Genomic DNA, 15,325 nt, shown 5'->3' on the forward strand with positions numbered 1-15,325 from the left:
CAAAAACATATCTGTATGCAGGACTAAAGAAGACAGCCCTGTAATCCCATGCAAAAGAACATGATGCATGATTTTTGTGCTTTTAGCATTATGGTCTGCTATGCGCTTTAAATCTTCCCTAAGCCCAACTTGCTTGGCACGGGCCATTACCCCTCCTGGGGTTTCCATGAACCCAGAGATGACTGCCCCAGTGCACAACATCTCCCGCTGCCTCCTGGAAGAGCTGCAGAGCTGGAATGAGCAGTGAGACAGCCACAGCTGCCAGCAGAACAGGGCCCTTTATGATGTCATGGTGCCAGTTTCCAAGGCATCCCGCTGTGACCTGCACAGTGTTCCGTGGGATGCAAACTAGCCTCATGCTTTCTTCTGCGGGCAGCCATTTTGTATTTTTCTGCCTCTGGGGGCGGCCATTTTGAAACCCCACTGCCAAGCTTCTATTGCCATGCACAGAAAATGGCGCTTGCAAGCTCCTAAAATCAAGACACCTGCCTTCCAGGAAAATAGATGCCACACATGCTGGGGGTGCTGCCATCACCTTTTAATCTTTTGTGATCTGCATCAACCCCCATTTGCACAACTTCTAACTACTTTGCCATGATCCCTTTAGATGTTGCAAAAACGTGTGGAGTTGGAGCAAAATGCTGTAAAAATCAAGCTGGCATAACCTACTTTGACAGGTTCCACTTAGAAGGCTAGGGGAGGGGGGGGGGGGGCACTGGCACAATAGGTTGGATGTAGGGAACTTAAATGTTCTCCATGAAGCAAGTCTTACACCCAGGTAGACACTTCCCCTAGATGTAGACCTTTCATTCCAAAGCAAAAGTTTGACTTTTAACAGGATTAATAAAGACTGGTGTTTAGCAGACAGGGGCAAGCAGCCCAGGCTGATTCTACTTTGCATTGATAAAGCTGGGGGTGGGGACGTCTAGATTAAGACTTGCCCTGCCGCTATTATGCTCCAAAAACATATCTGTATGCAGGACTAAAGAAGACAGCCCTGTAATCCCATGCAAAAGAACATGATGCATGATTTTTGTGCTTTTAGCATTATGGTCTGCTATGCGCTTTAAATCTTCCCTACGCCCAACTTGCTTGGCACGGGCCATTACCCCTCCTGGGGTTTCCATGAACCCAGAGATGACTGCCCCAGTGCACAACATCTCCCGCTGCCTCCTGGAAGAGCTGCAGAGCTGGAATGAGCAGTGAGACAGCCATAGCTGCCAGCAGAACAGGGCCCTTTATGATGTCATGGTGCCAGTTTTCAAGGCATCCCACTGTGACCTGCACAGTGTTCCGTGGGATGCAAACTAGCCTCATGCTTTCTTCTGCGGGCAGCCATTTTGTATTTTTCTGCCTCTGGGGGCGGCCATTTTGAAACCCCACTGCCAAGCTTCTATTGCCATGCACAGAAAATGGCGCTTGCAAGCTCCTAAAATCAAGACACCTGCCTTCCAGGAAAATAGATGCCACACATGCTGGGGGTGCTGCCATCACCTTTTAATCTTTTGTGATCTGCATCAACCCCCATTTGCACAACTTCTAACTACTTTGCCATGATCCCTTTAGATGTTGCAAAAACGTGTGGAATTGGAGCAAAATGCTGTAAAAATCAAGCTGGCATAACCTACTTTGACAGGTTCCACTTAGAAGGCTAGTGGAGGGGGGGGGGGGGCACTGGCACAATAGGTTGGATGTAGGGAACTTAAATGTTCTCCATGAAGCAAGTCTTACACCCAGGTAGACACTTCCCCTAGATGTAGACCTTTCATTCCAAAGCAAAAGTTTGACTTTTAACAGGATTAATAAAGACTGGTGTTTAGCAGACAGGGGCAAGCAGCCCAGGCTGATTCTACTTTGCATTGATAAAGCTGGGGGTGGGGACGTCTAGATTAAGACTTGCCCTGCCGCTATTATGCTCCAAAAACATATCTGTATGCAGGACTAAAGAAGACAGCCCTGTAATCCCATGCAAAAGAACATGATGCATGATTTTTGTGCTTTTAGCATTATGGTCTGCTATGCGCTTTAAATCTTCCCTAAGCCCAACTTGCTTGGCACGGGCCATTACCCCTCCTGGGGTTTCCATGAACCCAGAGATGACTGCCCCAGTGCACAACATCTCCCGCTGCCTCCTGGAAGAGCTGCAGAGCTGGAATGAGCAGTGAGACAGCCACAGCTGCCAGCAGAACAGGGCCCTTTATGATGTCATGGTGCCAGTTTCCAAGGCATCCCACTGTGACCTGCACAGTGTTCCGTGGGATGCAAACTAGCCTCATGCTTTCTTCTGCGGGCAGCCATTTTGTATTTTTCTGCCTCTGGGGGCGGCCATTTTGAAACCCCACTGCCAAGCTTCTATTGCCATGCACAGAAAATGGCGCTTGCAAGCTCCTAAAATCAAGACACCTGCCTTCCAGGAAAATAGATGCCACACATGCTGGGGGTGCTGCCATCACCTTTTAATCTTTTGTGATCTGCATCAACCCCCATTTGCACAACTTCTAACTACTTTGCCATGATCCCTTTAGATGTTGCAAAAACGTGTGGAATTGGAGCAAAATGCTGTAAAAATCAAGCTGGCATAACCTACTTTGACAGGTTCCACTTAGAAGGCTAGGGGAGGGGCACTGGCACAATAGGTTGGATGTAGGGAACTTAAATGTTCTCCATGAAGCAAGTCTTACACCCAGGTAGACACTTCCCCTAGATGTAGACCTTTCATTCCAAAGCAAAAGTTTGACTTTTAACAGGATTAATAAAGACTGGTGTTTAGCAGACAGGGGCAAGCAGCCCAGGCTGATTCTACTTTGCATTGATAAAGCTGGGGGTGGGGACGTCTAGAATAAGACTTGCCCTGCCGCTATTATGCTCCAAAAACATATCTGTATGCAGGACTAAAGAAGACAGCCCTGTAATCCCATGCAAAAGAACATGATGCATGATTTTTGTGCTTTTAGCATTATGGTCTGCTATGCGCTTTAAATCTTCCCTAAGCCCAACTTGCTTGGCACGGGCCATTACCCCTCCTGGGGTTTCCATGAACCCAGAGATGACTGCCCCAGTGCACAACATCTCCCGCTGCCTCCTGGAAGAGCTGCAGAGCTGGAATGAGCAGTGAGACAGCCACAGCTGCCAGCAGAACAGGGCCCTTTATGATGTCATGGTGCCAGTTTCCAAGGCATCCCACTGTGACCTGCACAGTGTTCCGTGGGATGCAAACTAGCCTCATGCTTTCTTCTGCGGGCAGCCATTTTGTATTTTTCTGCCTCTGGGGGCGGCCATTTTGAAACCCCACTGCCAAGCTTCTATTGCCATGCACAGAAAATGGCGCTTGCAAGCTCCTAAAATCAAGACACCTGCCTTCCAGGAAAATAGATGCCACACATGCTGGGGGTGCTGCCATCACCTTTTAATCTTTTGTGATCTGCATCAACCCCCATTTGCACAACTTCTAACTACTTTGCCATGATCCCTTTAGATGTTGCAAAAACGTGTGGAATTGGAGCAAAATGCTGTAAAAATCAAGCTGGCATAACCTACTTTGACAGGTTCCACTTAGAAGGCTAGTGGAGGGGGGGGGGGCACTGGCACAATAGGTTGGATGTAGGGAACTTAAATGTTCTCCATGAAGCAAGTCTTACACCCAGGTAGACACTTCCCCTAGATGTAGACCTTTCATTCCAAAGCAAAAGTTTGACTTTTAACAGGATTAATAAAGACTGGTGTTTAGCAGACAGGGGCAAGCAGCCCAGGCTGATTCTACTTTGCATTGATAAAGCTGGGGTTGGGGACGTCTAGATTAAGACTTGCCCTGCCGCTATTATGCTCCAAAAACATATCTGTATGCAGGACTAAAGAAGACAGCCCTGTAATCCCATGCAAAAGAACATGATGCATGATTTTTGTGCTTTTAGCATTATGGTCTGCTATGCGCTTTAAATCTTCCCTAAGCCCAACTTGCTTGGCACGGGCCATTACCCCTCCTGGGGTTTCCATGAACCCAGAGATGACTGCCCCAGTGCACAACATCTCCCGCTGCCTCCTGGAAGAGCTGCAGAGCTGGAATGAGCAGTGAGACAGCCACAGCTGCCAGCAGAACAGGGCCCTTTATGATGTCATGGTGCCAGTTTCCAAGGCATCCCACTGTGACCTGCACAGTGTTCCGTGGGATGCAAACTAGCCTCATGCTTTCTTCTGCGGGCAGCCATTTTGTATTTTTCTGCCTCTGGGGGCGGCCATTTTGAAACCCCACTGCCAAGCTTCTATTGCCATGCACAGAAAATGGCGCTTGCAAGCTCCTAAAATCAAGACACCTGCCTTCCAGGAAAATAGATGCCACACATGCTGGGGGTGCTGCCATCACCTTTTAATCTTTTGTGATCTGCATCAACCCCCATTTGCACAACTTCTAACTACTTTGCCATGATCCCTTTAGATGTTGCAAAAACGTGTGGAATTGGAGCAAAATGCTGTAAAAATCAAGCTGGCATAACCTACTTTGACAGGTTCCACTTAGAAGGCTAGGGGAGGGGCACTGGCACAATAGGTTGGATGTAGGGAACTTAAATGTTCTCCATGAAGCAAGTCTTACACCCAGGTAGACACTTCCCCTAGATGTAGACCTTTCATTCCAAAGCAAAAGTTTGACTTTTAACAGGATTAATAAAGACTGGTGTTTAGCAGACAGGGGCAAGCAGCCCAGGCTGATTCTACTTTGCATTGATAAAGCTGGGGGTGGGGACGTCTAGATTAAGACTTGCCCTGCCGCTATTATGCTCCAAAAACATATCTGTATGCAGGACTAAAGAAGACAGCCCTGTAATCCCATGCAAAAGAACATGATGCATGATTTTTGTGCTTTTAGCATTATGTTCTGCTATGCGCTTTAAATCTTCCCTAAGCCCAACTTGCTTGGCACGGGCCATTACCCCTCCTGGGGTTTCCATGAACCCAGAGATGACTGCCCCAGTGCACAACATCTCCCGCTGCCTCCTGGAAGAGCTGCAGAGCTGGAATGAGCAGTGAGACAGCCACAGCTGCCAGCAGAACAGGGCCCTTTATGATGTCATGGTGCCAGTTTCCAAGGCATCCCACTGTGACCTGCACAGTGTTCCGTGGGATGCAAACTAGCCTCATGCTTTCTTCTGCGGGCAGCCATTTTGTATTTTTCTGCCTCTGGGGGCGGCCATTTTGAAACCCCACTGCCAAGCTTCTATTGCCATGCACAGAAAATGGCGCTTGCAAGCTCCTAAAATCAAGACACCTGCCTTCCAGGAAAATAGATGCCACACATGCTGGGGGTGCTGCCATCACCTTTTAATCTTTTGTGATCTGCATCAACCCCCATTTGCACAACTTCTAACTACTTTGCCATGATCCCTTTAGATGTTGCAAAAACGTGTGGAATTGGAGCAAAATGCTGTAAAAATCAAGCTGGCATAACCTACTTTGACAGGTTCCACTTAGAAGGCTAGTGGAGGGGGGGGGCACTGGCACAATAGGTTGGATGTAGGGAACTTAAATGTTCTCCATGAAGCAAGTCTTACACCCAGGTAGACACTTCCCCTAGATGTAGACCTTTCATTCCAAAGCAAAAGTTTGACTTTTAACAGGATTAATAAAGACTGGTGTTTAGCAGACAGGGGCAAGCAGCCCAGGCTGATTCTACTTTGCATTGATAAAGCTGGGGGTGGGGACGTCTAGATTAAGACTTGCCCTGCCGCTATTATGCTCCAAAAACATATCTGTATGCAGGACTAAAGAAGACAGCCCTGTAATCCCATGCAAAAGAACATGATGCATGATTTTTGTGCTTTTAGCATTATGGTCTGCTATGCGCTTTAAATCTTCCCTAAGCCCAACTTGCTTGGCACGGGCCATTACCCCTCCTGGGGTTTCCATGAACCCAGAGATGACTGCCCCAGTGCACAACATCTCCCGCTGCCTCCTGGAAGAGCTGCAGAGCTGGAATGAGCAGTGAGACAGCCACAGCTGCCAGCAGAACAGGGCCCTTTATGATGTCATGGTGCCAGTTTTCAAGGCATCCCACTGTGACCTGCACAGTGTTCCGTGGGATGCAAACTAGCCTCATGCTTTCTTCTGCGGGCAGCCATTTTGTATTTTTCTGCCTCTGGGGGCGGCCATTTTGAAACCCCACTGCCAAGCTTCTATTGCCATGCACAGAAAATGGCGCTTGCAAGCTCCTAAAATCAAGACACCTGCCTTCCAGGAAAATAGATGCCACACATGCTGGGGGTGCTGCCATCACCTTTTAATCTTTTGTGATCTGCATCAACCCCCATTTGCACAACTTCTAACTACTTTGCCATGATCCCTTTAGATGTTGCAAAAACGTGTGGAATTGGAGCAAAATGCTGTAAAAATCAAGCTGGCATAACCTACTTTGACAGGTTCCACTTAGAAGGCTAGTGGAGGGGGGGGGGCACTGGCACAATAGGTTGGATGTAGGGAACTTAAATGTTCTCCATGAAGCAAGTCTTACACCCAGGTAGACACTTCCCCTAGATGTAGACCTTTCATTCCAAAGCAAAAGTTTGACTTTTAACAGGATTAATAAAGACTGGTGTTTAGCAGACAGGGGCAAGCAGCCCAGGCTGATTCTACTTTGCATTGATAAAGCTGGGGGTGGGGACGTCTAGATTAAGACTTGCCCTGCCGCTATTATGCTCCAAAAACATATCTGTATGCAGGACTAAAGAAGACAGCCCTGTAATCCCATGCAAAAGAACATGATGCATGATTTTTGTGCTTTTAGCATTATGGTCTGCTATGCGCTTTAAATCTTCCCTAAGCCCAACTTGCTTGGCACGGGCCATTACCCCTCCTGGGGTTTCCATGAACCCAGAGATGACTGCCCCAGTGCACAACATCTCCCGCTGCCTCCTGGAAGAGCTGCAGAGCTGGAATGAGCAGTGAGACAGCCACAGCTGCCAGCAGAACAGGGCCCTTTATGATGTCATGGTGCCAGTTTTCAAGGCATCCCACTGTGACCTGCACAGTGTTCCGTGGGATGCAAACTAGCCTCATGCTTTCTTCTGCGGGCAGCCATTTTGTATTTTTCTGCCTCTGGGGGCGGCCATTTTGAAACCCCACTGCCAAGCTTCTATTGCCATGCACAGAAAATGGCGCTTGCAAGCTCCTAAAATCAAGACACCTGCCTTCCAGGAAAATAGATGCCACACATGCTGGGGGTGCTGCCATCACCTTTTAATCTTTTGTGATCTGCATCAACCCCCATTTGCACAACTTCTAACTACTTTGCCATGATCCCTTTAGATGTTGCAAAAACGTGTGGAATTGGAGCAAAATGCTGTAAAAATCAAGCTGGCATAACCTACTTTGACAGGTTCCACTTAGAAGGCTAGGGGAGGGGGGGGGGGGCACTGGCACAATAGGTTGGATGTAGGGAACTTAAATGTTCTCCATGAAGCAAGTCTTACACCCAGGTAGACACTTCCCCTAGATGTAGACCTTTCATTCCAAAGCAAAAGTTTGACTTTTAACAGGATTAATAAAGACTGGTGTTTAGCAGACAGGGGCAAGCAGCCCAGGCTGATTCTACTTTGCATTGATAAAGCTGGGGGTGGGGACGTCTAGATTAAGACTTGCCCTGCCGCTATTATGCTCCAAAAACATATCTGTATGCAGGACTAAAGAAGACAGCCCTGTAATCCCATGCAAAAGAACATGATGCATGATTTTTGTGCTTTTAGCATTATGGTCTGCTATGCGCTTTAAATCTTCCCTAAGCCCAACTTGCTTGGCACGGGCCATTACCCCTCCTGGGGTTTCCATGAACCCAGAGATGACTGCCCCAGTGCACAACATCTCCCGCTGCCTCCTGGAAGAGCTGCAGAGCTGGAATGAGCAGTGAGACAGCCACAGCTGCCAGCAGAACAGGGCCCTTTATGATGTCATGGTGCCAGTTTTCAAGGCATCCCACTGTGACCTGCACAGTGTTCCGTGGGATGCAAACTAGCCTCATGCTTTCTTCTGCGGGCAGCCATTTTGTATTTTTCTGCCTCTGGGGGCGGCCATTTTGAAACCCCACTGCCAAGCTTCTATTGCCATGCACAGAAAATGGCGCTTGCAAGCTCCTAAAATCAAGACACCTGCCTTAAAGGAAAATAGATGCCACACATGCTGGGGGTGCTGCCATCACCTTTTAATCTTTTGTGATCTGCATCAACCCCCATTTGCACAACTTCTAACTACTTTGCCATGATCCCTTTAGATGTTGCAAAAACGTGTGGAATTGGAGCAAAATGCTGTAAAAATCAAGCTGGCATAACCTACTTTGACAGGTTCCACTTAGAAGGCTAGTGGAGGGGGGGGGGGCACTGGCACAATAGGTTGGATGTAGGGAACTTAAATGTTCTCCATGAAGCAAGTCTTACACCCAGGTAGACACTTCCCCTAGATGTAGACCTTTCATTCCAAAGCAAAAGTTTGACTTTTAACAGGATTAATAAAGACTGGTGTTTAGCAGACAGGGGCAAGCAGCCCAGGCTGATTCTACTTTGCATTGATAAAGCTGGGGGTGGGGACGTCTAGATTAAGACTTGCCCTGCCGCTATTATGCTCCAAAAACATATCTGTATGCAGGACTAAAGAAGACAGCCCTGTAATCCCATGCAAAAGAACATGATGCATGATTTTTGTGCTTTTAGCATTATGGTCTGCTATGCGCTTTAAATCTTCCCTAAGCCCAACTTGCTTGGCACGGGCCATTACCCCTCCTGGGGTTTCCATGAACCCAGAGATGACTGCCCCAGTGCACAACATCTCCCGCTGCCTCCTGGAAGAGCTGCAGAGCTGGAATGAGCAGTGAGACAGCCACAGCTGCCAGCAGAACAGGGCCCTTTATGATGTCATGGTGCCAGTTTCCAAGGCATCCCACTGTGACCTGCACAGTGTTCCGTGGGATGCAAACTAGCCTCATGCTTTCTTCTGCGGGCAGCCATTTTGTATTTTTCTGCCTCTGGGGGCGGCCATTTTGAAACCCCACTGCCAAGCTTCTATTGCCATGCACAGAAAATGGCGCTTGCAAGCTCCTAAAATCAAGACACCTGCCTTCCAGGAAAATAGATGCCACACATGCTGGGGGTGCTGCCATCACCTTTTAATCTTTTGTGATCTGCATCAACCCCCATTTGCACAACTTCTAACTACTTTGCCATGATCCCTTTAGATGTTGCAAAAACGTGTGGAATTGGAGCAAAATGCTGTAAAAATCAAGCTGGCATAACCTACTTTGACAGGTTCCACTTAGAAGGCTAGTGGAGGGGGGGGGGGCACTGGCACAATAGGTTGGATGTAGGGAACTTAAATGTTCTCCATGAAGCAAGTCTTACACCCAGGTAGACACTTCCCCTAGATGTAGACCTTTCATTCCAAAGCAAAAGTTTGACTTTTAACAGGATTAATAAAGACTGGTGTTTAGCAGACAGGGGCAAGCAGCCCAGGCTGATTCTACTTTGCATTGATAAAGCTGGGGGTGGGGACGTCTAGATTAAGACTTGCCCTGCCGCTATTATGCTCCAAAAACATATCTGTATGCAGGACTAAAGAAGACAGCCCTGTAATCCCATGCAAAAGAACATGATGCATGATTTTTGTGCTTTTAGCATTATGGTCTGCTATGCGCTTTAAATCTTCCCTAAGCCCAACTTGCTTGGCACGGGCCATTACCCCTCCTGGGGTTTCCATGAACCCAGAGATGACTGCCCCAGTGCACAACATCTCCCGCTGCCTCCTGGAAGAGCTGCAGAGCTGGAATGAGCAGTGAGACAGCCACAGCTGCCAGCAGAACAGGGCCCTTTATGATGTCATGGTGCCAGTTTTCAAGGCATCCCACTGTGACCTGCACAGTGTTCCGTGGGATGCAAACTAGCCTCATGCTTTCTTCTGCGGGCAGCCATTTTGTATTTTTCTGCCTCTGGGGGCGGCCATTTTGAAACCCCACTGCCAAGCTTCTATTGCCATGCACAGAAAATGGCGCTTGCAAGCTCCTAAAATCAAGACACCTGCCTTCCAGGAAAATAGATGCCACACATGCTGGGGGTGCTGCCATCACCTTTTAATCTTTTGTGATCTGCATCAACCCCCATTTGCACAACTTCTAACTACTTTGCCATGATCCCTTTAGATGTTGCAAAAACGTGTGGAATTGGAGCAAAATGCTGTAAAAATCAAGCTGGCATAACCTACTTTGACAGGTTCCACTTAGAAGGCTAGTGGAGGGGGGGGGGGGCACTGGCACAATAGGTTGGATGTAGGGAACTTAAATGTTCTCCATGAAGCAAGTCTTACACCCAGGTAGACACTTCCCCTAGATGTAGACCTTTCATTCCAAAGCAAAAGTTTGACTTTTAACAGGATTAATAAAGACTGGTGTTTAGCAGACAGGGGCAAGCAGCCCAGGCTGATTCTACTTTGCATTGATAAAGCTGGGGGTGGGGACGTCTAGATTAAGACTTGCCCTGCCGCTATTATGCTCCAAAAACATATCTGTATGCAGGACTAAAGAAGACAGCCCTGTAATCCCATGCAAAAGAACATGATGCATGATTTTTGTGCTTTTAGCATTATGGTCTGCTATGCGCTTTAAATCTTCCCTAAGCCCAACTTGCTTGGCACGGGCCATTACCCCTCCTGGGGTTTCCATGAACCCAGAGATGACTGCCCCAGTGCACAACATCTCCCGCTGCCTCCTGGAAGAGCTGCAGAGCTGGAATGAGCAGTGAGACAGCCACAGCTGCCAGCAGAACAGGGCCCTTTATGATGTCATGGTGCCAGTTTTCAAGGCATCCCACTGTGACCTGCACAGTGTTCCGTGGGATGCAAACTAGCCTCATGCTTTCTTCTGCGGGCAGCCATTTTGTATTTTTCTGCCTCTGGGGGCGGCTATTTTGAAACCCCACTGCCAAGCTTCTATTGCCATGCACAGAAAATGGCGCTTGCAAGCTCCTAAAATCAAGACACCTGCCTTCCAGGAAAATAGATGCCACACATGCTGGGGGTGCTGCCATCACCTTTTAATCTTTTGTGATCTGCATCAACCCCCATTTGCACAACTTCTAACTACTTTGCCATGATCCCTTTAGATGTTGCAAAAACGTGTGGAATTGGAGCAAAATGCTGTAAAAATCAAGCTGGCATAACCTACTTTGACAGGTTCCACTTAGAAGGCTAGTGGAGGGGGGGGGGGGCACTGGCACAATAGGTTGGATGTAGGGAACTTAAATGTTCTCCATGAAGCAAGTCTTACACCCAGGTAGACACTTCCCCTAGATGTAGACCTTTCATTCCAAAGCAAAAGTTTGACTTTTAACAGGATTAATAAAGACTGGTGTTTAGCAGACAGGGGCAAGCAGCCCAGGCTGATTCTACTTTGCATTGATAAAGCTGGGGGTGGGGACGTCTAGATTAAGACTTGCCCTGCCGCTATTATGCTCCAAAAACATATCTGTATGCAGGACTAAAGAAGACAGCCCTGTAATCCCATGCAAAAGAACATGATGCATGATTTTTGTGCTTTTAGCATTATGGTCTGCTATGCGCTTTAAATCTTCCCTAAGCCCAACTTGCTTGGCACGGGCCATTACCCCTCCTGGGGTTTCCATGAACCCAGAGATGACTGCCCCAGTGCACAACATCTCCCGCTGCCTCCTGGAAGAGCTGCAGAGCTGGAATGAGCAGTGAGACAGCCACAGCTGCCAGCAGAACAGGGCCCTTTATGATGTCATGGTGCCAGTTTCCAAGGCATCCCACTGTGACCTGCACAGTGTTCCGTGGGATGCAAACTAGCCTCATGCTTTCTTCTGCGGGCAGCCATTTTGTATTTTTCTGCCTCTGGGGGCGGCCATTTTGAAACCCCACTGCCAAGCTTCTATTGCCATGCACAGAAAATGGCGCTTGCAAGCTCCTAAAATCAAGACACCTGCCTTCCAGGAAAATAGATGCCACACATGCTGGGGGTGCTGCCATCACCTTTTAATCTTTTGTGATCTGCATCAACCCCCATTTGCACAACTTCTAACTACTTTGCCATGATCCCTTTAGATGTTGCAAAAACGTGTGGAATTGGAGCAAAATGCTGTAAAAATCAAGCTGGCATAACCTACTTTGACAGGTTCCACTTAGAAGGCTAGTGGAGGGGGGGGGGGGGCACTGGCACAATAGGTTGGATGTAGGGAACTTAAATGTTCTCCATGAAGCAAGTCTTACACCCAGGTAGACACTTCCCCTAGATGTAGACCTTTCATTCCAAAGCAAAAGTTTGACTTTTAACAGGATTAATAAAGACTGGTGTTTAGCAGACAGGGGCAAGCAGCCCAGGCTGATTCTACTTTGCATTGATAAAGCTGGGGGTGGGGACGTCTAGATTAAGACTTGCCCTGCCGCTATTATGCTCCAAAAACATATCTGTATGCAGGACTAAAGAAGACAGCCCTGTAATCCCATGCAAAAGAACATGATGCATGATTTTTGTGCTTTTAGCATTATGGTCTGCTATGCGCTTTAAATCTTCCCTAAGCCCAACTTGCTTGGCACGGGCCATTACCCCTCCTGGGGTTTCCATGAACCCAGAGATGACTGCCCCAGTGCACAACATCTCCCGCTGCCTCCTGGAAGAGCTGCAGAGCTGGAATGAGCAGTGAGACAGCCACAGCTGCCAGCAGAACAGGGCCCTTTATGATGTCATGGTGCCAGTTTCCAAGGCATCCCACTGTGACCTGCACAGTGTTCCGTGGGATGCAAACTAGCCTCATGCTTTCTTCTGCGGGCAGCCATTTTGTATTTTTCTGCCTCTGGGGGCGGCCATTTTGAAACCCCACTGCCAAGCTTCTATTGCCATGCACAGAAAATGGCGCTTGCAAGCTCCTAAAATCAAGACACCTGCCTTCCAGGAAAATAGATGCCACACATGCTGGGGGTGCTGCCATCACCTTTTAATCTTTTGTGATCTGCATCAACCCCCATTTGCACAACTTCTAACTACTTTGCCATGATCCCTTTAGATGTTGCAAAAACGTGTGGAATTGGAGCAAAATGCTGTAAAAATCAAGCTGGCATAACCTACTTTGACAGGTTCCACTTAGAAGGCTAGTGGAGGGGGGGGGGGGGCACTGGCACAATAGGTTGGATGTAGGGAACTTAAATGTTCTCCATGAAGCAAGTCTTACACCCAGGTAGACACTTCCCCTAGATGTAGACCTTTCATTCCAAAGCAAAAGTTTGACTTTTAACAGGATTAATAAAGACTGGTGTTTAGCAGACAGGGGCAAGCAGCCCAGGCTGATTCTACTTTGCATTGATAAAGCTGGGGGTGGGGACGTCTAGATTAAGACTTGCCCTGCCGCTATTATGCTCCAAAAACATATCTGTATGCAGGACTAAAGAAGACAGCCCTGTAATCCCATGCAAAAGAACATGATGCATGATTTTTGTGCTTTTAGCATTATGGTCTGCTATGCGCTTTAAATCTTCCCTAAGCCCAACTTGCTTGGCACGGGCCATTACCCCTCCTGGGGTTTCCATGAACCCAGAGATGACTGCCCCAGTGCACAACATCTCCCGCTGCCTCCTGGAAGAGCTGCAGAGCTGGAATGAGCAGTGAGACAGCCACAGCTGCCAGCAGAACAGGGCCCTTTATGATGTCATGGTGCCAGTTTCCAAGGCATCCCACTGTGACCTGCACAGTGTTCCGTGGGATGCAAACTAGCCTCATGCTTTCTTCTGCGGGCAGCCATTTTGTATTTTTCTGCCTCTGGGGGCGGCCATTTTGAAACCCCACTGCCAAGCTTCTATTGCCATGCACAGAAAATGGCGATTGCAAGCTCCTAAAATCAAGACACCTGCCTTCCAGGAAAATAGATGCCACACATGCTGGGGGTGCTGCCATCACCTTTTAATCTTTTGTGATCTGCATCAACCCCCATTTGCACAACTTCTAACTACTTTGCCATGATCCCTTTAGATGTTGCAAAAACGTGTGGAATTGGAGCAAAATGCTGTAAAAATCAAGCTGGCATAACCTACTTTGACAGGTTCCACTTAGAAGGCTAGTGGAGGGGGGGGGGGGCACTGGCACAATAGGTTGGATGTAGGGAACTTAAATGTTCTCCATGAAGCAAGTCTTACACCCAGGTAGACACTTCCCCTAGATGTAGACCTTTCATTCCAAAGCAAAAGTTTGACTTTTAACAGGATTAATAAAGACTGGTGTTTAGCAGACAGGGGAAAGCAGCCCAGGCTGATTCTACTTTGCATTGATAAAGCTGGGGGTGGGGACGTCTAGATTAAGACTTGCCCTGCCGCTATTATGCTCCAAAAACATATCTGTATGCAGGACTAAAGAAGACAGCCCTGTAATCCCATGCAAAAGAACATGATGCATGATTTTTGTGCTTTTAGCATTATGGTCTGCTATGCGCTTTAAATCTTCCCTAAGCCCAACTTGCTTGGCACGGGCCATTACCCCTCCTGGGGTTTCCATGAACCCAGAGATGACTGCCCCAGTGCACAACATCTCCCGCTGCCTCCTGGAAGAGCTGCAGAGCTGGAATGAGCAGTGAGACAGCCACAGCTGCCAGCAGAACAGGGCCCTTTATGATGTCATGGTGCCAGTTTCCAAGGCATCCCACTGTGACCTGCACAGTGTTCCGTGGGATGCAAACTAGCCTCATGCTTTCTTCTGCGGGCAGCCATTTTGTATTTTTCTGCCTCTGGGGGCGGCCATTTTGAAACCCCACTGCCAAGCTTCTATTGCCATGCACAGAAAATGGCGATTGCAAGCTCCTAAAATCAAGACACCTGCCTTCCAGGAAAATAGATGCCACACATGCTGGGGGTGCTGCCATCACCTTTTAATCTTTTGTGATCTGCATCAACCCCCATTTGCACAACTTCTAACTACTTTGCCATGATCCCTTTAGATGTTGCAAAAACGTGTGGAATTGGAGCAAAATGCTGTAAAAATCAAGCTGGCATAACCTACTTTGACAGGTTCCACTTAGAAGGCTAGTGGAGGGGGGGGGGGGCACTGGCACAATAGGTTGGATGTAGGGAACTTAAATGTTCTCCATGAAGCAAGTCTTACACCCAGGTAGACACTTCCCCTAGATGTAGACCTTTCATTCCAAAGCAAAAGTTTGACTTTTAACAGGATTAATAAAGACTGGTGTTTAGCAGACAGGGGAAAGCAGCCCAGGCTGATTCTACTTTGCATTGATAAAGCTGGGGGTGGGGACGTCTAGATTAAGACTTGCCCTGCCGCTATTATGCTCCAAAAACATATCTGTAT

Source organism: Engystomops pustulosus, chromosome 3 (genome assembly GCF_040894005.1).
Source record: "Engystomops pustulosus chromosome 3, aEngPut4.maternal, whole genome shotgun sequence".
In the NCBI taxonomy this organism is placed as follows: domain Eukaryota; kingdom Metazoa; phylum Chordata; class Amphibia; order Anura; family Leptodactylidae; genus Engystomops; species Engystomops pustulosus.